We start from the raw sequence: 23,226 nt of genomic DNA, 5'->3' as shown, positions 1-23,226 counted from the left end.
GCGTATTTACTAATAACCTCTGTATTACAAACAACTGACTCCTGCACTCTGCATTACTTACTGCTTGTCCCCTACATTTTGTGCTACTTACTACTGTAACACCCTGTTCCTAAAGAATAGAGGCTATAATGTAAATGTAATTTTTGGCCGAGCTGGAAACAGCTCAGATAGATTGTACAAAGTTTATTTGGCCTCTGTCTTGAGTTTGACTGAGTTGTGCCATTTCTCAATGTTGGCACCACAGGCCAGTATGAGAATTATGACAGAGTTAAAGCGGATGTTCACACAAAAAGTGACCTTCCGCTTTTTGGAACCCTATCCCCCCCCCCCTCGTTGTCACATTTGGCACCTTTCAGGGGGGGGTGCAGATACCTAAGACAGGTATTTGCACCACTTCCTGGTTCTGACTCCCGCAGGAGTCCGGCCCCCCTACGTCACCCCCCCTGCTGTCTTCTGGGAAACACTGTTCCCAGCAGAGAGCGGGGACCAGTGACGGCGCGCCGCAATACTCACGCATACGCAGAAGGGAACCGGGCAGTGAATCCTTAACCAGGATGGCGGTGGAAGCAGCTGAGGACCGAGCGATTACTCAGCCTCGTCTGCTGACATCGCGGGCGCGCTGGACAGGTAAGTGTCCATTTTTGGCTTTAAAAAAAAAAAAGTTGGCAGAACCTCAGCTTTAGGCTGCAATATATATTATTTTTCCAGAAACAGCCCAGTAGGAGGTTCTTGGCCACTGTGCATTCTGGGATAGGATATTTAAGGGGCAGATGCCATGTGATCTCTCTCTTCCCTCATGGCCCTCCTGGCCAGAGGCTGTGTCTCTCTCTACCTCAGGGCCCTTCTGGCTGTGTTGCTGTAAGCTCTGCAAGAAGGCCCAGAAGCCTGTCTGGGGCCTACTAATCCGGAGGTGGTCCTAGGCTGTCTTGCCTGCGTGGAAGAAGCCAATCCAAGCTGGAGAGATCCAGGGGAGGACTCTTTGCTAGAGAGAGCCAGGATGAAAGCTGGTCTCTCGGGAAGGGCCTAGTGACTCGGTTGGAGGACACACCTAAACTAATCTACCCTCACAGTACTGCCGGGTCGACTTTAAGGTTCTGGTACTGTGAAGCTGTTCTACAATTTACTAACTACTGGCTACAAAGTCCTGTGAGAGAGGATTATCCAGGAGTTCCACTGATTGCTAAGTCCTGTGAGAGAGGCTTATTCAGAGAAACCCTACCAGCTGCTAGGCTGTGAGAGGCCTATCCGGGTAACCAGATCTGCTGAAAGAATGTTTTTCGTCCGAATTTCAGCTATTTTCGTTATTGTTATAACAAACGAAAACGAAAGTGCAGAATACGAAAACCGAAAGATCCGACATAAACAAATGCTTTATTTTCGTTTTCGTTGGTCGAATGTGCCTAACCTTAACTCTATTAGTCCAAGATTATTCTACATAGAGAGAAAAGATTCGACATAGAGAGAAAAGATTTGACATTATAGAGAGAAAAGATATGACATTATAGAGAGAAAAGATTCGACATTATAGAAAGAAAAGATCGCTGCTGAAATTGGGTGGGGGAAGTAAAATAAAAATAATGATGATGATGAATGTTATTGGCTGATTGTAACCAAAGAGGAGGAGCAGTAAAATAGCTAGAACTAAGTTGACAATTCAACATAACGACGAAGATTCGACAAAGCACCGAAAAACATACAAACGTTGAATCTATCATTGAAGGCTTAAGGTGTCTGTCGAATGTTCAAAGAAGATTCAACAGAGCAGCTGAACTGTACGACGCCGCAATCATACATTTCTGGTCAAATGCTCGGCCCATAGGCTATAGAAAAATTCTAATGTTGGTTGACTAGTAATAATAATTAATAAATATAATTATTACTAGTCATACAACATTAGAATGCTTCTATAGCTTGGCCTACATTCAACCGGAAATGCACGATTCGACGTACAGTTTCGCTGCTCCGTCGAATCTTCTTTGAACATTCGACAGACAGCATAAGTATTCAATGCCAGATTCAACCTTAATTCATTCGGATTTTCGGACGAATGCAATTTCTAACGAAAACCAAAATAAATAAAAACGAATTTTGGGAGTAACTAAATAAATTTATTTTTCGGACGAAAACGAAATTCCGAAACGAAATATTTTAGTGTGCACATGTCTAATTAAAGCATTGGAAAAAATTACTTACTACTGACCTCTGCCTTACAAACTGCTAACTTCTGCTATCTGAGTTACTAACTTCAGACCCCTTGCCTCTGTGATACTTACTACTAACCTCTGAAATGAGGATTACAAACTACTGACTCTGAATTACAAAATTACTGACCAGCGAACCCTGCTTTACAAAATACTACAGAGACGACATAGGGCTGTGGACTAAGAGCTCTGAGCCTACCTCTTGTCCACCCCTGCCAGAATAGAGCAGTTGTATTATTTGTCCCATAGGTTTCCCTCTGATGATAAGTAGCATTTATGTTTTTTACATTTAAGACTAGGGTATGCTGAGATCATTTTAAAGGGTACCTTGACTGGAAAAAGATTGAAAAACACAGATATATACAATGTAATGCACCCCAAAATATCTGACTAAATAATAATGGTACATTAAACCCCTGTTTTTTTTTAAATATATTCATGCAAAGTGTTAAAAATGTCAGTACTGGTGGGCACAAGCGCAGAGTATACATTATGCTCTATGATCCCTCCCTTAACATTCCTGCTATTGTTTTAAGGCACCATTCCTAAGTTCTATCCTTCCTGTAAGTTCCTCAACTATAAAGTTAACCACCAACAAAACAGATATTGAAACATTCACAGTTCACCACCTTTAAATAATAAAAGAGTATAGAATTATAAAATACCAATCAAAATGTCATCTCCACAGCTTCTGTTTCAGCTGAAACCACCAATGCATTCAGAAGAATAACGTTTCAAGCACTCGGAAGCAATGTATTCCTTGCCTGGAAAAAAATGAAAAATTGTAGGCTTGTAGTTGGCACAGAATATAATACAAAATAATACAGTTGTCACACATGCCAAATTGCCAGAATCAACCTCTACCAATGTGTCCTACACTGCTACTTAGAAATAAGGAGTAGGCTAGTGGGTGATTAGTTCCCAGCGTTAACATCCTTTGGTGAGGATTAACAAAGAATAGCACAGGCATAAAGCCTGCGCCATCCTTCTAAACGAAGAAAATGGAGCAGATCCAGCTCCTTAGGCCCCGTACACACGAGAGGATCCATCCGCTGGAATTGATCCGCGGACCGGCTCCAGCGGATAGATCCCCTGGTGTGTACAATCCAGCGGATCTGTTTCCGCGGATTTTTATCCCCTGGGATGGATTTCCAGCGGATAAAAATTTTAAGACATGCTTTAAAATCTATCCGCTTGAATCCATCCCAACGGATTGATCCGCTGGTCATCGCGGATTTCGATCCGATGGTGAGTACACTCCATCGGATCAAAATCCTCGGAAATCCTCGAGAGGACCGTATCCGCGGATAAATCCTCTCGTGTGTACTAGGCCTAAGTCCGAGTTAAGAACAATCTACTCTGTCTTTTATGTCATTCCCGTGCCAGGCATGGCTTACATTGCAGGAGAGCTTAGCACTAGAGTTGGGCAAACAGAGCCTGAGCAAAAGTTTGAGCTGAACATCACCTGTTGGGTGCTACGGCGAACACCCGAATTTGCAGAGCGATCGGCAGGATGTTTGCCCGCCGAGTGCTACTTAATGCACTGCATAGTGCATAGCTGGTTGTTAAGGGGCAGGCCAGGAAGAAGGCTACTGCATCCTTAATAACGAATGAGTCATCAGCTGTCAATGGGCTTCCCCGCTAACAGCTGAATGAAAAAAAAAAACAACATTGACGACAATAGAAAAAAGTGAAAAAAAACAGCATGGAGGTCCCCCCAAATCCATATTAGGCCCTTCGGGTCTGGTATGGATTTTAAGGGGAACCCCATGCCAACATTTTTAGGAAAACAGCATTGAGCCCCCCAAAAATCTATACCAGACCCTTATCTGAGCATTCAGCTCGTCAGGTCAGGAAAGGGGGGGCAAGTGAGCGCCCCCCTCCTGAACCATACCAGGCCACATGCCTGGGTATAATTTCGCCAACCTTGTTGGGACGAGGTACCAGTGCGATCGCCCTTTGTAATTTGCCTCCACCAAGGAAGTGTTAAGTATACCCTTGTGCACCATGGTTGACCATTTTGTCCACACCTCCTCCTCAACTGTATGCCCTAGATCCGATTCCCATGCCATCTGGTAGGAAAGTTTGTTACCCTAATTACTGAACAGTGAATATAACTCCATGATTCCTCCCTGTGATTTAAGCCCATATTTGCACATGTTCTTAAATAGGGTCCTGGTGGTTATGTCAACCTGATCCCTAATTAGGGTTTGCATGAAATGGATAATTTGGCACAAATGATAAGTCTCCACAGGGGGCATCTGTAATGTTTCCTTAAAATAGACAGGTTGTCTTATCCCCGTATGGTGTAGAAAAAAAATGCCCTATTCTGCCAGGACCCTTTTGACCCACCATGTAAACTGATGAATCTGTTGGCCTGCTTTTTACGTTGTTTTAATAAAGGCTTACATTCACATACTACACCAGAGCAGTGGTGCTATCTGTCCCTTACCCCTCTTTTGTCTTCAGTTTGAATTGTTTTTGTTGGTGACAGATCTGTCTTAAAATATAGGAATGCAAACCTTGTTGTCCATACATAACATAAAGTCAAAGCAAATATATTTGTAAAAGTAATAACTGTGGGTATTGGATAGTGTATATGGAGGTTTTCTATTTGGGTGTGTTGGTTTCCTTTTTCCATATTTTTTTCTCTATTGATTGAATTGGTTGAACTTGTGTCTTCTTTAATTAACTATGTAACTATATTCATAACATTCACAATTTTGTCTAACCAATAATATTTTTCATAAATTGCTGGCCCTTTTGATTAGTTGTACTAGTAACTAGTGGAAGCTATATGCCCCAAAGCCTCCATAGATAATCAGTTATGGGAGTATTTTTCATTATACTGGTATAGGCAAATTGGTTGTGCATAAAGCCAATGGCCACCAACACTGAAAATGTAAAAAAGCAAAAGCAGGCACTGCAAGCCTATTACATTTCTATTGCCTTATGTATCACTCTTGGCTAGTCATAAATGGCCTAATAATTGAAAGCAATGTGTACAATAAATGGGTCATTTATCATCTTCTAGGGGGTGCTCATTACAGATTTTACAATTTGCGATAACATGTGTATGGCCTAAGCTACATTGGCATTTTTAGCAATAAAACATTGCTACTAAAATCCCTGGAGAATATTTGCAGAGCAGCAATTGCAACTAGATGAAAAAAAAATGGGTTTCTGTTGCTTTTGCTTGCGTCATGCACAGTTACTCCCTAGGACATATTATTTGTACAACTTTCACCATAGGGAGCCATTTGTTCTAGCTGTCGAATGAAACCAATGCTTTTCTGTGGAGCTTAGGCCTACAAACTAATAAAGCTGTACCCCTAGCTGATAACAGGTCAAGGTAAACATACACTTGGTTGTGCTTGAGGACCAGAATCAAGCACCACTGATTTAGAAACTGCTTGCCATACTCACTACTATAAATCACATAAAATGTGTACTGATCCACATAAAAGTAGATTTAAAATGTATCTATGGGTATGTAGCGCCTGGGTACTTTATAGTACCGGACCTTTATGCAGGTAAAGGACCTGGCCAGTTTTTGCGTTTCGGCACTGCGTCGCTTTAACTGACAATTACGCGATCGTGCGATGTGGCTTCCAAACAAAATTGGCGTCCTTTTTTCCCCACAAATAGAGCTTTCTTTTGGTGGTATTTGATCACCTCTGCGGTTTTTATTTTTTGCGCTATAAACAAAAATAGAGCGACAATTTTGAAAAAGATCTATATTTTTTACTTTTTGCTGTAATAAATATCCCCAAAAAAGATATAAAAAAACATTATTTTTCTCAGTTTAGGCCGATACGTATTCTTCTACCTATTTTTGGTAAAAAAATCGCAATAAGCGTTTATCGATTGGTTTGCGCAAAATTTATAGCGTTTACAAAATAGGAGATAGTTTTATTGCATTTTTATTAATATTTATTTTTTTACTACTAATGGCGGCGATCAGCGATTTTTTTCATGACTGCGACATTATGGCAGACACATCGGATAATTTTGACACATTTTTGGGACCATTGTCATTTTCACAGCAAAAAAATCTATAAAAATGCATTGTTTACTGTGAAAATGACAATTGCAGTTTGGGAGTTAACCACTAGGGGGCGCTGAAGGGGTTAAGTGTGACCTCATATGTGTTTCTAACTGTAGGGGGCGGGTCTGGACGTGTGATGTCATTGATCGTGTTTCCCTATAACAGGGAACACACGATCAATGACACTGCCACAACGAAGAACAGGGAAGGTGTGTTTACGCACACCTCTCCCCATTCTTCAGCTCCGGAGGACCGATCGCGGGACACCGGCGGTGATCGGGTCCGCGGGTCCTGCGGCCACGGAGCTTCGGACCGGGTCGTGTGCACGCGCGACCGCACGGCACACGGGCTTAAAGGGCCACGTACAGGTACGTGGATGTGCCCAGCCGTGCCATTCTGCCGACGTATATCGGCGTGAAGGGGTCCTTAAGTGGTTGAATATAGAGGGAGATCAGAGTGTAGTTAAACTCTGATCCAAATTGTTATGTGCAAAACAGGGTCTCTGTCTCAGCTTGGCTGTGCTGTGGGCTTATTCTGTTGTGCTGGGGTGTTCTTCCAACCTGGTGCTGCAGGTGGCAGCAGTGGAGTCAAGGTTTGGGTGCTCTTTCCCAGCAGCCAATCAGGAGACTTCGGCCTCGCTGTGCATGCTAGGGAGGGGTATTTATGGGGCAGACGCCATTGGTTCTGGGTCTTCTTCTTCAAGTGTGGCACCCACCTTTAGAGTGACCACATTACGGCACCCTGGCGATATGGCCTACCTGGCCGGTGCGTGCGTGCCACGCGGTGTTTCTGTTTCCGGGACCATGTTGGCCTGGAGCATCTGAACAGCGACGGTCCGTCTGAGGAATGCCATTGAGAGGCTGGCGATCCAAAAGGGCCTCGACAAACCGCCGGGGATGAAGGTAGCCGAACACTGAAGGATTGATCACCTGTCAGTCGGTACCTGGGCGATAAGTTGAAGGAGATCCAGGCGCAATTCATCTAAGGAGGATTATCTCCGTAACTACAAATCAGAGAGGGCCTGTGGCAGAGGTGTCTCCCTGAAGTTCACCAAGGAGGGTCTGTGGCAGAGACTTTTGCTCAAGTTCAAATTCACCAAGGAGGGTCTGTGGCAGAGACTTTATCCTACAAATGTTCGAGTGATACTCCGGCTGCCAGGTCAGTGAGAGAGGCCTGTCCGGGTACACTAAACCCACTCAGGCAGGAGTGGCACAGAGAAGTATTACGCTTGGGAGCAGGACTGTTTCCCTATCATCACTCCTGAATCTGCTGTTCTCCTTTCTTCGTCAACTTTACTTTCCTCACCACAAGTTTATTGTTATTACCCGGCTGGGTAATAAAGAGCACAGCAAAGAGCACCTGTTGTGGACATTCCTTTACTTCTACCAAATGCAAAACGCATCATCCACCCCTAAGAATTCGGGGGAGCCATGAGGTAAATGTGCCACCCAAAACAACCAGCAGCTCCTCCGGGGGTAGTGCTACAGGTACCTTTTTTTTTTAGTTTTGGAAAGTGCAGGGAAGAGTTACAAAACCAGTTGGTTTTTTTGCAATCTGTCTCCCATTGGTGAGAATTCCTTTGACTTTCTGCCACGGAGATGCAACAGAACATGTGAGGAAATATCCCCAAAGCAAGAGGACAAACAGAAGGCTAAATCCATACCTCCCAACTTTTTGAGATGGGAATGAGGGACACCTATCAGCAAAAGTATGCAGGCATAGGACACACCCCTTGCCACGCCCCCTTAAAGGAGAATCGTACAAAAAACAAGATTGGTTAAACCCACAAGTGCTTTTTTTTTTACCACTACTATTTCTTTATATTGACTTTTGAAATTTACAGATGCAGCAATTTAGAAATCAGATGAAACTGTTTAGCACTGGGAAACACTTTTTGATAGCTAAAAAGTGCATTTTATATACAACTATATGGATCAGACCAAAATGAGGAGGAATGAGGGACATTGCTCCAAATCAGGGACAGTCCCTCGAAATCAGGGACAGTTGGGCACTATGGTTAAATCTCCCCACTGAAGACACAGGGGTAGATTCAGATAGGTTAGCGGATCTTTAGATCCGCGTAATCTATCTGATTTACGATCCGCCGGCGCAAGTTTGAGAGGCTAGTGATGTATTCAGAAAGCACTTACCTCAAAACTTGCGGCGGCGTATCGTAAATCCCCCGGCGGGATTCAAATTCCGCAGCTAGGGGGAGTGTAGTATTTAAATCAGGCGCGTCCCCGCACCGATCGAACTGCGCATGCGCCGCCGGCTAAATTTCCCAGCGTGCATTGCTCAAAATTACGTCACTAGGACGTCATTGATTTCGGCGTGAGCGTAACTTGCGTCCAGCGCTTTTCTGAATCGACTTACGCAAACGACATAAAAATTCAAAACTCGGCGCGGGAACGACAGCCATACTTAACATAGGATACCCCTCACATAGCAGGGGTAACTATACGCCGGAAAAAGCCGAACGCAAGCGACGTAAAAAAAAAGCGATGGGCGGGCGTTCGTTTCTGAATCGGCGGTTCTCCTCATTTGCATATTTGTCACGTATACAAACGGAAGCGCCACCTAGCGGCCAGCGGGAGATTGCAGCCTAATATCCGACGGTGTAAGTCACTTACACCTGTCGGATCTTAGGGAGATCTATGCGGAACCTGATTCTATGAATCAGGCGCATAGATCCGACGGACGGAACTCAGAGATACGACGGCGTATCAGGAGATACACCGTCGTATCTCTATCTGAATCCGGGCCACAGACAGCATTAAAGCCCTGACAGAGGCTTGGACCCTTTCCGACTCCAGCCACCAAGCTAAAAAAGTTTTGCCTTTACATACACTTGAAGCCTAAAAAGATATATAATACAAACTGGCAAATTACATTTTGAATCTCATTTGTTGCGGTAAAGCAGTACAAGCAGTTTTGACACATTGGTATTTTAAAGCCTCTAAAGACTTAGGAGTTATTTGAGCAGCTGTTTGGAGCGTTAGCCACGGAACAGTACTCAATCTGCACCAAACAAGAGCAGTATTTGTGTTCTGTACTCCTGTGTTTAATTTCATATCCGCATAAGCAAATGTTCCCTTTTATATGGAGTATGTTAAACCATAAAACTGTACACAACCCATTGCTTTGTATAAATCACTGTGTTGTATGGTAACACAAAGCACCACCAGATGGCGATGATTCCTATTAGTAAGTAGTGCACACATCTTTCATGTCAGACTTCCAGTATTACACACGGGAAGCCTATGTATCATCAACAGATGTAAACTTTTCTAGTTAGTTTGGTGCTGAAACTGTATTTTTATAGTACACATGCTAGCAATGTTTTCTAATTACTTATTTATATATATATATTTTTACATAATATAGAATTCTTAAAATGCAGCTCAACACAAGTGATTATGGGCCAGATCCACAAAAACCTGGCGTAACTTAAAAAATCCCATTTAAGTTACACTGCCTTAAAATTTCTACCTAAATGCCCGATACACAAAGCACTTATCTAGAAATTTCAGGCCGTGTAACTAAAATTCCGCCGGCGCAAGGCGTTCCTATTCAAATGGGGCGAGTCCCATTTAAATGAGGCGCGCTCCCGCGCCGGCCGTACTGCGCATGCGCGAAGTTACGTTACGCCGAGTTTTGAGGATCGCGCCGGCTTAAAAAAGTTGCGTCGGGAAAAAAAAAAAAAATGACAGCGTCGCTCGGCATGCATTCCTGAGGGAGAACTCCATGCCAATTTTCAAAGAAAAAACCGGCATGGGTTCACCCCCCAGGAGCATACCAGGCCCTTAGGTCTGGTATGGGTTGTAAGGAGACCCCCCTACGCCGAAAAATCGACGTAGGGGGTCCCCCTACAATCCATACCAGACCCGTATCCAAAGCACGCTACCCGGCCGGTCAGGAAGGGAGTGGGGACGAGCGAGCGCCCCCCCCCTCCTGAGCCGTGCCAGGCCGCATGCCCTCAACATGGGGGGGTTGGGTGCTCTGGGGCAGGGGGGCGCACTGCGGGCCCCCCCACCTCAGAGCACCCTGTCCCCATGTTGATGAGGACAGGACCTCTTCCCGACAACCCTTGCCGTTGGTTGTCGGGGTCTGCGGGCGGGGGCTTATAGGAATCTGGGAGTCCCCTCAAATAAGGGGGCCCCCAGATACCGGCCCCCCACCCTAAGTGAATGGATATGGGGTACATCGTACCCCTATCCATTCACCTGTAGGCAAAAAGTTAAAGTTAGTAAACACACAACACAAGGGTTTTTAAAATAATTTATTATTCTGCTCCGGATGCCCCCCCTGTCTTCTTTATTAGCTCTATTAGCAGGGGGGGCTTCTTCTTCCACTCTCCGGGGGTCTTCTTCCACTCTCCGGGGGTCTTCTCCGCTCTCCGGGGGGGGGCTTCTTCTTCCGCTCTCCGGGGGGGGGCTTCTCCGCTCTCCGGGGGTCTTCTTCCATCTTCTCCCCTCTTCCGCTCTTGACTCGGCGAACCCCGGTTCTTCTGCAGATGTCCGGTGCCTTCTTCTTCAGCGCTGGCTGCCTGCTATCTTTGTGCGTTAGCTCAATTTCTAACAGGCAGCTGGCGCGGTCTTCTGTGACGTCAGGGTCTTCTCTTCTGTTCTTCTCCCCTCTTCCGATGTTGCCTCGTCGCCTCTTGTCGCTGTAATGATGGAAGCGCGCCTTGCATCCCATTTATATAGGCATCACCGTCCCATCATGCTCCGGTAGGTACCCACGTAGGCACCGGACATCTGCAGAAGAACCGGGGTTCGCCGAGTCAAGAGCGGAAGAGGGGAGAAGATGGAAGAAGACCCCCGGAGAGCGGAGAAGCCCCCCCCGGAGAGCGGAAGAAGAAGCCCCCCCCGGAGAGCGGAGAAGACCCCCGGAGAGTGGAAGAAGACCCCCGGAGAGTGGAAGAAGAAGCCCCCCCTGCTAATAGAGCTAATAAAGAAGACAGGGGGGGCATCCGGAGCAGAATAATAAATTATTTTAAAAACCCTTGTGTTGTGTGTTTACTAACTTTAACTTTTTGCCTACAGGTGAATGGATAGGGGTACGATGTACCCCATATCCATTCACTTAGGGTGGGGGGCCGGTATCTGGGGGCCCCCTTATTTGAGGGGACTCCCAGATTCCTATAAGCCCCCGCCCGCAGACCCCGACAACCAACGGCAAGGGTTGTCGGGAAGAGGTCCTGTCCTCATCAACATGGGGACAGGGTGCTCTGAGGTGGGGGGGCCCGCAGTGCGCCCCCCTGCCCCAGAGCACCCAACCCCCCCATGTTGAGGGCATGCGGCCTGGCACGGCTCAGGAGGGGGGGGGACGCTCGCTCGTCCCCACTCCTTTCCTGACCGGCCGGGTAGCGTGCTTTGGATACGGGTCTGGTATGGATTGTAGGGGGACCCCCTACGTCGATTTTTCGGGCGTAGGGGGGTCTCCTTACAACCCATACCAGACCTAAGGGCCTATGGGGGGGAACCCATGCCGGTTTTGTTTTTACAAATTGCCGTGGAGTTCTCCCTCGGGAATGCATACCAAATGCCGTCGCTGGAATAGGCTTTTACATGGTGTGACTAGTTTACACTTTGTAACACCAGCCCTAGTTTTACACTTGCAAAATAAAACTTACGGCGAAAAAACGAAGCTGGAAAGCTTTGTGGATCGCCTTAAGTGCTAATTTGCATACTAGAAACGGCATTTCGACTCGAAATGCCCCCAGCGGCGGATGCGGTACTGCATCCTAAGATTCGGCAGTGTAATTCAATTACACATGCCGGATCTTCTGCCTAACTTTGGAAAACTGCTTCTGTGGATCAGTTCCAAAGTTAGGACAAGGGATACGATGGAGTAACAGCAGTTACTCCGCCTTATCTCTTTTGAGGATCTGGCCCTATACACTTTTGTGGATTCTGGTATGTTATGTCACTTTTCGGTTCTGTCCATGTATCTCAGAAAAACAATCCAATTAATGGTGTCATTTTCCCCCAGTAGATCTTCCATAATATAAAATAAACATAATTCAGAATTCGGAGTTAAAGTGATTGTAAGTGGCGGTTCACACTACAGCGACTTGGGATCCGACTTGTGTCGCCCCAAGTCGCGCGACATGAGAAATTCCATTGAAGTGAATGAGAGTCGTCTTAATACACACTACTGCAGTCGCTCCGACTTCAGAAAAGGTTCCTGTACTACTTCAAGGCAACTTCTAGACAACTTGTAGGCAACTTGTACCCATTGGCCTGGATTCACAACGGACTTACGACGGCGTATCTGCACGTACGCCGTCGTAAGTCCGAATCCGAGCCGTCGTATCTATGCGCCTGATTCATAGAATCAGTTACGCATAGATTTGGGCAAGATACGAGCGGCGAAAGTCTCCTACGTCGTCGTATCTTGGGGTGCATATTTACGCTGGACACTAGGTGGCACTTCCGTTGATTTCCGCGTTGAATATGCAAATGAGCTAGATACGCAGATTCACGAACGTACGGCGTATCAAGATACCCTCATAAAGCAGGGGTAAGTCATGTTAGGTATGGACGTCGGAAACGTCCGAACAGCGTCGTATTTTACGTCGTTTGCGTAAATCGTCCATGATTAGGGCTGGGCGTTGGTTACATTCACGTCGACTAAGCATTGAGCGGGTGTAATTTACTTTGAAAATTCGACATGATACTGAGCATGGGCGCGCATGCGCGCGCATGCGCCGTTCGTTAAACTCGTCATTTACGTGGGGTCACAAATCATTTACATACAACACGCCCCCTACCAGCCTATTTGAATTAGGCGGGCTTACGCCGGCTCATATGCGCTACGCCAACGTAACTTAGGGAGCAAGTGCTTTGTGAATACTGTACTTGCCTCACTAAGTTACGTCGGCGTAGCGCATATGAGATGCGCTACGCCCGACTACATTAACGCCGCTGTATGAGAATCTGGCCCATTGAGTTCAATGGAAGTTGCCTCCAAAATCGGATCCCTGTCTTAACTGAAGCAAGTTTACAGGAAAAGAAAATAGTTTACTCAGGCAAACCCCTCCCTCCCATAGAGCTTATTAATCTGTGATTGGCCACACCCAAAGTCGCCTGTCCTGGAAGCAATGTTAAGTCGCGTTTTAAGTTGCTCCAAGTCGCGCTGAAGTCGCCTTTCAAAGTCGCGCTGTAAGTCAGATTGCCCCTGTGTGAACCGGCACTAAAGCTTTGTGTTTTTTTTTTTTTAAATAACAAACATGTCATACTTACCTCCACTGTGCAGTGGCTCAGATCATCCTCTTCTGGGGTCCCCCCGGCGGCACTATCAGCTCTTTACCGCATCCTATAACCCTCTAGGAAAAGTTCTCTCCCGGGGGTTTACCTTGCCCGCGCACTACCGAATCCAGCATTTGTGTCCATAGATGCAGAATGTAGGACTCAACCCCGCCCCCCGGCGCCCGCGTCATTGGGTTTGATTGACAAATGTGGGAGCTAATGGCTGTGCTCTCAGATCACGCATGGCTGAGATCACTGATCAGGAGTCGATCGGCAGACCTTTTTTGGTCATGTCCCTTCAACAGAAGAAGATGGCTAAGTTGTGGGGGGCTCTGTACTAATTGTGGGGGGGGGTCTGTACTAATTGTGGGGGATGGCTTGTGGGGGCTCTGTACTAATTGTGGGGGGCTCTGTACTAATTGTGGGGGATGACTTGTGGGGGGCTCTGTACTAATTGTGGGGGATGGCTTGTGGGGGGCTCTGTACTAATTGTGAGGGGCTCTGTACTAATTGTGGGGGTCTCTGTACTAATTGTGGGGGATGGCTTGTGGGGGCTCTGTACTAATTGTGGGGGATGGCTTGTGGGGGGCTCTGTACTAATTGTGGGGGATGGCTTGTGGGGGGCTCTGTACTAATTGTGGGGGATGGCTTGTGGGGGGCTCTGTACTAATTGTGAGGGGCTCTGTACTAATTGTGGGGGGCTCTGTACTAATTGTGGGGGATGGCTTGTGGGGGGCTCTGTACTAATTGTGGGGGATGGCTTGTGGGGGGCTCTGTGCTAATTTTGGGGGGCTCTGTACTAATTGTGGGGGATGGTTTGTGGGGGGTTCTGTACTAATTGTGGGGGGTTCTGCACTAATTGTGGGGGGTTCTGTGCTAATTGTGGGGGATGGCTTGTGGTGGGGGTCTGTACAAATGGAGGGGGTGGTTTGTCCGAGGGGCTGTACTAATGGATGGGGGGGTCTCTACTAATGGGGGGTGGTTTATGGAGGGGTCTGTACTAATTGAAGCGGGAGGTTTGGCCTGAGGGGGGGTCTGTACTAATGGAGGGGGGGGGTGGTTTGTCCTGGGGGGCAGCAGTGTGTGTGGGCTGCCGCGGCGGGCAGCATCTGAAGGACGAGTCCAGACCACGCCGCGCTCACCACACAGGCCGGACACACGCCCGCAGTGCCGCCGCCGCGACTTGCAAGGCTTCAGAAGCAGGTAAGGGGGACATGTTTTAAAGTTTCCTGTTTAAAAAAAACACCAAATCTCTGCAATAATATATTAAGCAGCCTGTATAATGTATTATTGCTGGGATTTGTAGTCCTCTGTAACTGCTGGTATTTTTAAATAAAAAAAACGGCATGGGTTTCCCTCAAGGAGCATACCAGGCCCTTAGGTCTGGTATGGATTTCAAGGGGTATCCCCTACGCCGAAAAAACGGCAAGGGGGGGCCCTGCAAAATCCATACCAGACCTAAAGGCCTGGTATGTTGTTGGAGGGGGAACCCATGCTGTTTTTTTATTTAAATTTTGGCATGAAGTTCTCCCTCCTGGAGGCGACTTCAAGTCGCGTTGTAAGTCGCCCCAAGTCGCGCTGTGATTCATACTCAAGTCGTGTCCAAGTTGCCTCCCAAAGTTGCGCTGGAAGTCGTGTTGCCCCTGTGTGAATGGGCTCTAATACATACCTGCTCTGTGTAATGGTTTTGCACAGAGCAGCCCAAATCCTCCCCTTCTCGGGTCCTTGTTCTGCTCTCCTGGCCCCTCCCTCCTGATGAGTGTCCCCACAGCAAGCAGCTTGCTATGGGGGCACCCAAGCTGATCCGCAGCTCTGTGTGTCCATTCAGACATGGAGCCCCAGCTAGGTCCTACCCCCCTCTTTCTCTTTCTAGTAAAACCAATTGATTTTACTGCTCCTTTAATCTGAACTACATTGAAGTTAGTTTTGAAAATGTTCATGGCTAATAGGCAAAGGATTGTCAAACAAAGAGCACGGGGAGTTAGTTACGCCATGAAGGACATGTACTGTACTGTTGCAATTTTTTTTTTAGCACTTCTGCCTTGCCAACAGTCATCCCAACTATGGCACTACCTGTCTGGAATTTGCAAGCTCATCCTGTGCCTGCCTGGGTTTCCTCCCACAATCCAAAGACATGCTGGTAGGTATATTGGCCCTACTATGTGTATGTATCAATGTGAACTGGGGACCTTAGATTTTAAGCTCCTTGAGGGCAGGGACTGATGTACAATATACAGGGTGGGCCATTTATATGGATCCACCCGGGTGGGCCATTTATATGGATACACCTTAAGAAAATGGGAATGGTTGGCACATTAGTATATGTAAGGGGGGAAACTTTTCAAGATGGGTGGTGACCATGGTGGCCATTTTGAAGTCGGCCATTTTGAATCCAACTTTTGTTTTTGGTGTATCCATATAAATGGCCCACCCTGTATATGTAAAGTGCTGTGTAAATTGCCAGCTCTATATAAACAGCCGGACACGGCGCATAGCCGATTGGCAGGAGGGCTCTGTGATTGGCCTTCCTGATCACATGACAGCTGTGTCCAATCACAGCTGTTATGTGATGTAAATAGAGAGCCGGTTGCTAGGCGATCAGCTCTCCTCTCCTCACACAGAAGTGGTCAGTGAGGAGAGGAGAGCGGATCTCTGCAGCCGGCCAACGATCAGTGTTTTTTTACAGCTTTTTACACACTGATCACTGGCCCAGTGTCCCCACACCATGTAAACACACAAGTCCCCAAAACAGTGTTCCTAAAACACATGTCCCCAGACAGTAAAAACACCTGTCCCCCACATATGTGGCAGTAAAATCACATGCGCACATCTGTATATGATCATCTGCATACATCTATCCGTGATCACACAAACCAATTATAATACACTTAACAGGATTTTTTTTTACCAAAGACATGTAGCAGAATACATTTTGGCCTAAATGTATGACAAAATTTGATTTTATTGGATTTCTTTTCAAATAGAAAAAAGAAAATATATAATTTTTTTTCCAAATTTCCGCTCTTTTTTCGCCTTATATCGCAAAAAATAAAATCGGAGTCACAAGTAAATCCCACCAAAAGAAAGCTCTATTTGTGTGAACAACATGATAAAAATTTCATTTGGGTTGCATTTTCATTGTCATTGAAAATGCAAGAGCACTGAAAGCTGAAAATTGGTCTGGGAAGTAAGGGGGCGAAAGTGCCTGGTATTGAATTAGTTAAGCTGTATGCAGTGTTATGTAACAGTATGATTATCATAGACAACTTCAGCAAAGTATGTAATCATTTTTTTACATTTTGCATTCAAAGCTTAAAGCGGAGCTCCACCCAAAAGGGGAAGTTCCGCTTTAAGCACTCCTCCCCCTCCCCTGACACATTTGGCATGTCTTTTTTTTTTTGGGGGGGGGGGCGGGTACCTAGCTTTGACAGGTACCCAATCCCACTTCCATTTGGATCATCAGTACTCCTCTCCCCCTCCCTCCCTGCAGTCTTCTGAGACACATCACATGTCCCAAAAGACTGCCGACCATTCAAGAGGCGCAGCACAAATCGTGCAGTGCGCACCTGGCTGTGAAGCCACAAGCTGTCACAGCCGGGTGTCCACAGTTGAAATGTCGTCTCCGGGAAAAGGAGAGGAAGAGAAGCGATGGTTCAGGCGACCACATAGCTGGATCCCGGGACAGGTGAGTGCGTGTTTATTAACTTCTTCAGACCCGCGCTATAGTCGAATGACGGCTACAGCGCGGACCTGAAAATCCAACTGGACGTCAATTGATGTCCGCCCCTTAGGGCGTTCCCTGCGCGTGCTCCAGAGCGCGCAGCGGGGAAAATCTGTGTTGGCCGTGTCCCTTGGACACAGCCAATTACAGTTCGCCGCGAACGGCCAATCAGAGTGGCCGTTTGCGATGCGATCTGGGCGGCCAATGAGAGATGATCTCATATGTAAACATATGAGATCATCTCTCATTGCCGTTTTACACAGAGACAGTGTCCTGTCTCTGGAGAGGAGACCGATCTGTGTCCCTTGTACATAGGGACATAGATCGGTCACCTCCCCCAGCCACCCCCCCTCCAGCTACAGTTAGAACACAATGCAGGGAATACATTTAACCCCTTCCTCACCCCCTAGTGTTAACCCCTTCAATGCCAGTCACATTTATACTGTAATTAGTGCATATGTATAGTACTGATCGCAGTATAAATGTGAATGGCGCCAAAAATGTGTCAAAAGTGTCCGATGTGTCCACCATAACGTCGCAGTCCCAATAAAAATCGCAGATCGCCGCCATTTCTAGTAAAAAAATAAATAATAAAAAATAATAATTCTGTCCCCTATTTTGTAGGCGCTATAACTTTTGCGCAAACCAGTCGCTTATTGCGATTTTTTTTTTTTTACCAAAAATATGTAGAAGAATACGTATCGGCCTAAACTGAGAAAAAAAAATGTTTTTTTTTTTTTTAAAATTGGGATATTTATTATAGCAACAAGTAAAAAATATTGTATTTTTTTCAAAATTGTCGCACTTTTTTGTTTATAGCGCAAAAAATAAAAACCGCACAGGCGATCAAATACCACCAAAAGAAAGCTCTACTTGTGGGGAAAAAAGGACGTCAATTTTGTTTGGGAGCCACGTCGCACGACCGCGCAATTGTATGTTAAAGTGACGTAGTGCCGAAAGCTGAAATTTCACCTGGGCAGGAGGGGGGTATATGTGACCAGTAAGCAAGTGGTTAAAGGGGTGTTCCAGCCTTTTTTACGTTTTTTAAAAGTCAGCAGCTACAAAAAGTTTAGCTGCTGGCTTTTAATAAACAGACACCTTCTCCACGGTTCCAGCGACGCGCCGGCCGGGGCTCCGCTCCTCGCCCCCCCCCCCTCGCCGTCCGGCGTCTTCATTCCTAGTGTGGGCACCCCGGCAGTGACAGCTTTCGGCTTCACGGCCGGGCACCCACTGCGCATGCACGAGCGGCGCGGCGCCGTCCAATTGGACAGGCGCTCGCCTACAGGGAGGGGCTGCAATAAGGCGATTAAGCTATTCGCCTTACCAGCCCCTCGGCAGAAGGAGGAAGTGGGACAGGAACTCCCCACCCAAAAAAATGACATGCCAAATGTGGCATGTAAGGGGGCAAGGAGTGGATTAAGCGGAAGTTCCATTTTTAGGTGGAACTCCGCTTTAAAAGTCAGCAGCTACACTTTTTTTAGCTGCTGACTTCTAACAAACACAAAAACAACCGGAGCTCCTCTTTAAATACAGAAGCAGCACCCCAATCTGAACCTAAGGAGACTTTTTTAGGTTGCTTTTGCCACCTGATTTATTTTTATCTAGCACTAATAGGGCTGGAATTATTTCAGAATCTGAAGAATAACCCTAAAGGATAAGTTTACATTTTCAGAAAAAATAATAAACGCAGATTTTTTTGCAGGTAAAAAAAATGTACATTTATTATTCTTTGTTACAGGAGCCTCTAAAGCATTGCGCCAGCGATCAGCAGATTGCTGATGCCATGCAGGTCTCATTCAGACCTGTCAGTGTATAGGCTCGTACGAGGAAGCCAAAACACACTGACAGAAAGAATGAATGAACTATCACCAATTTTTGTATTTTGCTCCCCGAGAGGGAGAGCGTCCCCAGTCAGCTCTGCGGGGGATTCCTCCCCCTCCCTCTGCTCGCCGACACTGCATAATGCGAGCGTTCACACAACCAGATATTCTAGCCTGGACCGTGTTTAAGTGTGTGCACTGCAGACTGCAGTACACTGTAATCACTGAACTACATTATCTCCATCCCTTCTCCCCCCCCATCTGTCTCTCTCCCCCTCTCCTGTTCTTTCAAAACATTCACAATTTACTTTCACTTTCAGTTAGGCAGATAATATATGGTGCAAATTTCTTTCCTACATCCACAATTGCAGGAAAGAAACTTGCAGGATTCCCCCATCAACAGACAGTGGTGACAGGGGAATATCCCTCCTGCCCAGCAATTGTATTCTCCCGACAAACAGTGATTATCACCAGTGGCTATACAGCAACCACTAGTGATAATTATAAGAGAATCTGCTCATTAATGGTTCAAATCTCAGCCAGTTTCTGCTGAACCAGCTGAGATTTAAACTGTCTATGGCTGGTCTTAGCTCAGGCAGCCCATACATTGATTAGCACTGTGGAGTGTCGGCTTCCTGGCGGGATTGGGCATGTGGGATTTCAAACACACCCGAGCCCATCTCTATTGGTTGTAGACAGTTGAGCTCCCTGCAGGTTGCTTAGCAGCAGTGCAGCCTTCTCTGACAAGCTGATCGGATGCAATCCAGGTGATGCTCTTAGTCAAATCCTAGTCATAAATATGAGTGATTTTATTGATCAAAGACCACACTTTACAGGCATAGAGCCCACATGGCTGCTGATCATACGGTTGATTATATTTATGTGGTTGTACTCTTGATGCTAATAAATACTGTGTTTATTAGATCTGACTGGGAGCATCACCTGGATCACATGCCGATCAGCATGTCAACAGAGAAGGTTATACAGCATTACTGCTGCTAGGTGACCAGCTGGGGGCTTGGCTCTCTATAACCAATAGTGCCAGCCTTCCCCTGCATGCACCCATAATGTCACCAGCACTAGGTCCTAATAGACTGCCGCCGCTGCCAAGGAGACAGACGCCAGACCAGCGCTGTAAATAGCAGGGACAGGACAGCTGGGGATCCCCACTGTGGCAGAACACCAGGGCCGGTGGCAAGACAACCTTTGCAACCCTGATAGTTCTCCCACTGCTTTGGACCCTTATATTTTCTTGGTGTGCTGGTGACATATATCTCTTGTTTTCTGCCACCCTGGGGGGCCCCAGTATAGTAGGAAGGGAGCTCACTGCAGAACATGTGAAAGGGCCCATAGTGGGATCGTAGTAAAGGGCCCCAGGATATATATATATAATTGCATTTTATAGTTGGCCCCCCTATTTTTGTCCCTGTCCCCCCATGTGCCCCCCCTAAATATGAAAGCTGGAGACGCCACTGACTATCACAGTGCTTACAGTGTCGTGGCAGTTCATTAAAAACTACAAGCTGACAGCCGCAAGGGCTGCTGGATCTGGTGTTGCCAACTATCAGTATTTTTACTGGCAGCCAGTAAAAAAACGGGCACTTTTCTTCTGCCAGTAAATAGCAGTGACATGCCTGGGTTATTGTCCAATTACCGGCTGTTATGCCACTTACCCAAATATTACCTTAATTTAAAGGAGTTGTAAATGAAAAAAATATTTCACCTTAATGCAATCTATGCATTAAGGTGAAAAAACATCTGATGATGCCGCCCCCCCCCCTCCCCCGAGCCCCCGTTTTAATTACCTGACCCCTCGAAAGTCCCCCGCTCGGTCCCAAGATCCTCTTTGCTGCTCAGCCTGGCCGCTGATTGGCTAGAGCGGATGGATTGAGAGCAGCGCAGCCATTAGCTGGGGCTGCTGTCAATCACATCCAGTGATGTGACGTGCCGAGGGGCGGGGCCGAGTGATACAGTGAGCAGCTATGGCCGCTCACTGTATCACGGGAGCGTGCCCGCAACGACTCATCACCATGCGAGCTCTATCGCATGAAGGTGATGAGTTATTGTGGGGAGGACCAGAGACAGCCGCCGAGGGACCCCAGAAGACATGGATCATGGGCACTCTGTGCAAAACTGCACAGTGGAGGTAAGTATAACATGTTTGTTATTTTAAAGAATTTTTTTTTTCCTTTAGTGACCCTTTAACCCAATAACTTTCTTGGGTTTAAATTGCCATAGCAGCCCTTTATTACAATAAACAAAACATAAAAATTCCGTTATTACATAATGCATAAAAATTGGTGATAAACCAAGAAACATACCATAACCTCTCTAACTGAAAAATAACTGCCTGTTTTTATGTCTAGGATTTTTGAAGGCACCCTTTTCTGACCACTAGCTGTATCTGGCACCACCTTGCCTTTTTTTACGTCCCCCAGCCGCCACTTACGCCAGCTCGGGGACAATGGTTTGGCCAATTCACCAGCCGATACAGCCAACTGCCCCACCACGTGTTACTTCCGCCCTGTTAGGGGAGGTACACCCATATTATAGATGGGCCCAAACCCATCGTTCTCCAAAGAACTAAACCATCCCCGCCTTCAAAATCCCTACGACATCTGCCTGCCGCTATGACACTACGCAATCCCCAACAACGCTGAACTAAAACCAACACAATAAGAACCCAAGTAAAACATCAGGGCGGGAGAATCTATTCCGTTGCTGTCCTCTGGTCAGACTGATACCAGGGTGTTGCCTCCACCTAGTAAAAACCTTAGGACCACCCTGTACACACCCTGCCCCACCCTATTATCCTCCAATAAGGCGACATTATAATTCCCCTACATTTTTAAACTAATGTTAACCCCTAACTCACTGAGGCCTTCCTGACCAAACCCCATCATGTAGGCCCTACGCTTATGCTGCGCCTGAGCTTCTGGCCTATGCTGGAAATAGTTGCCAGTAAAAAAATATGGTTTTGACACTTGGCTCGGAACTGTGAATGCACAGTTCTGGTTCGGAGCTAGCCAAGACCATCCAAGTGCCCGCTAAAGTGTGTTGGGACGGCACTGGTGAAGGGCAGGTCTGGCAGAAGCAGTGCCTGAGCATGTCATGTGATGTCATGGTGCAGGGGAGCCGAACGCAGTGGCCGGAGCCTCTTGTGAGGGGGCTCGGGGATGGGAGGAAGGCAAGCCGGGAGTGGTGCTGTCAGTGCTGTTTGGAGTGGAGTGGGATGAAGGGACAACCTGACATGGAGAGAGACTGTCACTGTGACTCAGGAGGGGACCTGTCATGTTGATGAAGTGTCATCATCATCTGTGCTGCTGCACCCTGCTGTCAGTGTTACTGCTAGAGTCAATTTAATGTGTGTGTGTGTGTCCATTCTAATTTCTTGCCCACCTGAGTCCTGTCCCTGAGCTATTTAGTTACTATATCGGAAATAAAATAAGAAAAATGCTTTTTGCCTTAATACCTACCTTAAAGAGGAGTTCCACCCTAAAAAGTGACCTCCGCTTAACCCACTCCTTGCCCCCTTACATGCCACATTTGGCATGTAATTTTTTTGGGGGGGGAAGTGGGGGCTTCAGGAGAAGGGGACTTCCTGTCCCACTTCCTCCTTCCGCCGAGGGGCTGCAAAGGCGATACGTCATATCGCCTTTTGGCAGCCCCTCCCTGTAGGCGATCGCCTAGGACACGTGACAGGTCCTAGGCGATCGCCTGTCCAATCAAACAGCGCAGCGCCGCTTGCGCATGCGCAGTGGGTGCCCGGCCGTGAAGCCGAAAGCTGTCACGGCCGGGTGCCCACAGTGACAATGAAGACGCCGGCCGGGGAGGGGGGGCGAGGAGCGGAGCCCCGGCCGGCGCGTCGCTGGAAGTGTCAGGTAAGTGTCAGTTTATTAAAAGCCAGCAGCTACACTTTTTGTAGCTGCTGACTTTTAATAAACTTAAAAAATGGGTGGAAAACCCCTTTAAATCACATATCGAATTGCTTATTGTACTTGTTTTTAGCCTAAATACTGAAATTTGCACTTAAAACTGTAATTTTGTAACTTTTGGAAATGCCAGGAAAAACGTGGCTGTGCCAGTAAATTTTGGGTGTCATGTCAGTATATTTCATCTGGTAGGTTGGCAACACTGGCTGGATTTTGTAGTTTTCCATTCACAGAGTGCTGTTAATGAGTGA

The sequence above is a fragment of the Rana temporaria genome, chromosome 7 (assembly GCF_905171775.1).
Source record: "Rana temporaria chromosome 7, aRanTem1.1, whole genome shotgun sequence".
NCBI lineage: Eukaryota > Metazoa > Chordata > Amphibia > Anura > Ranidae > Rana > Rana temporaria.
The sequence above is the reverse complement of the archived record's forward strand: the minus strand, read 5'-3'. Positions refer to the sequence as shown.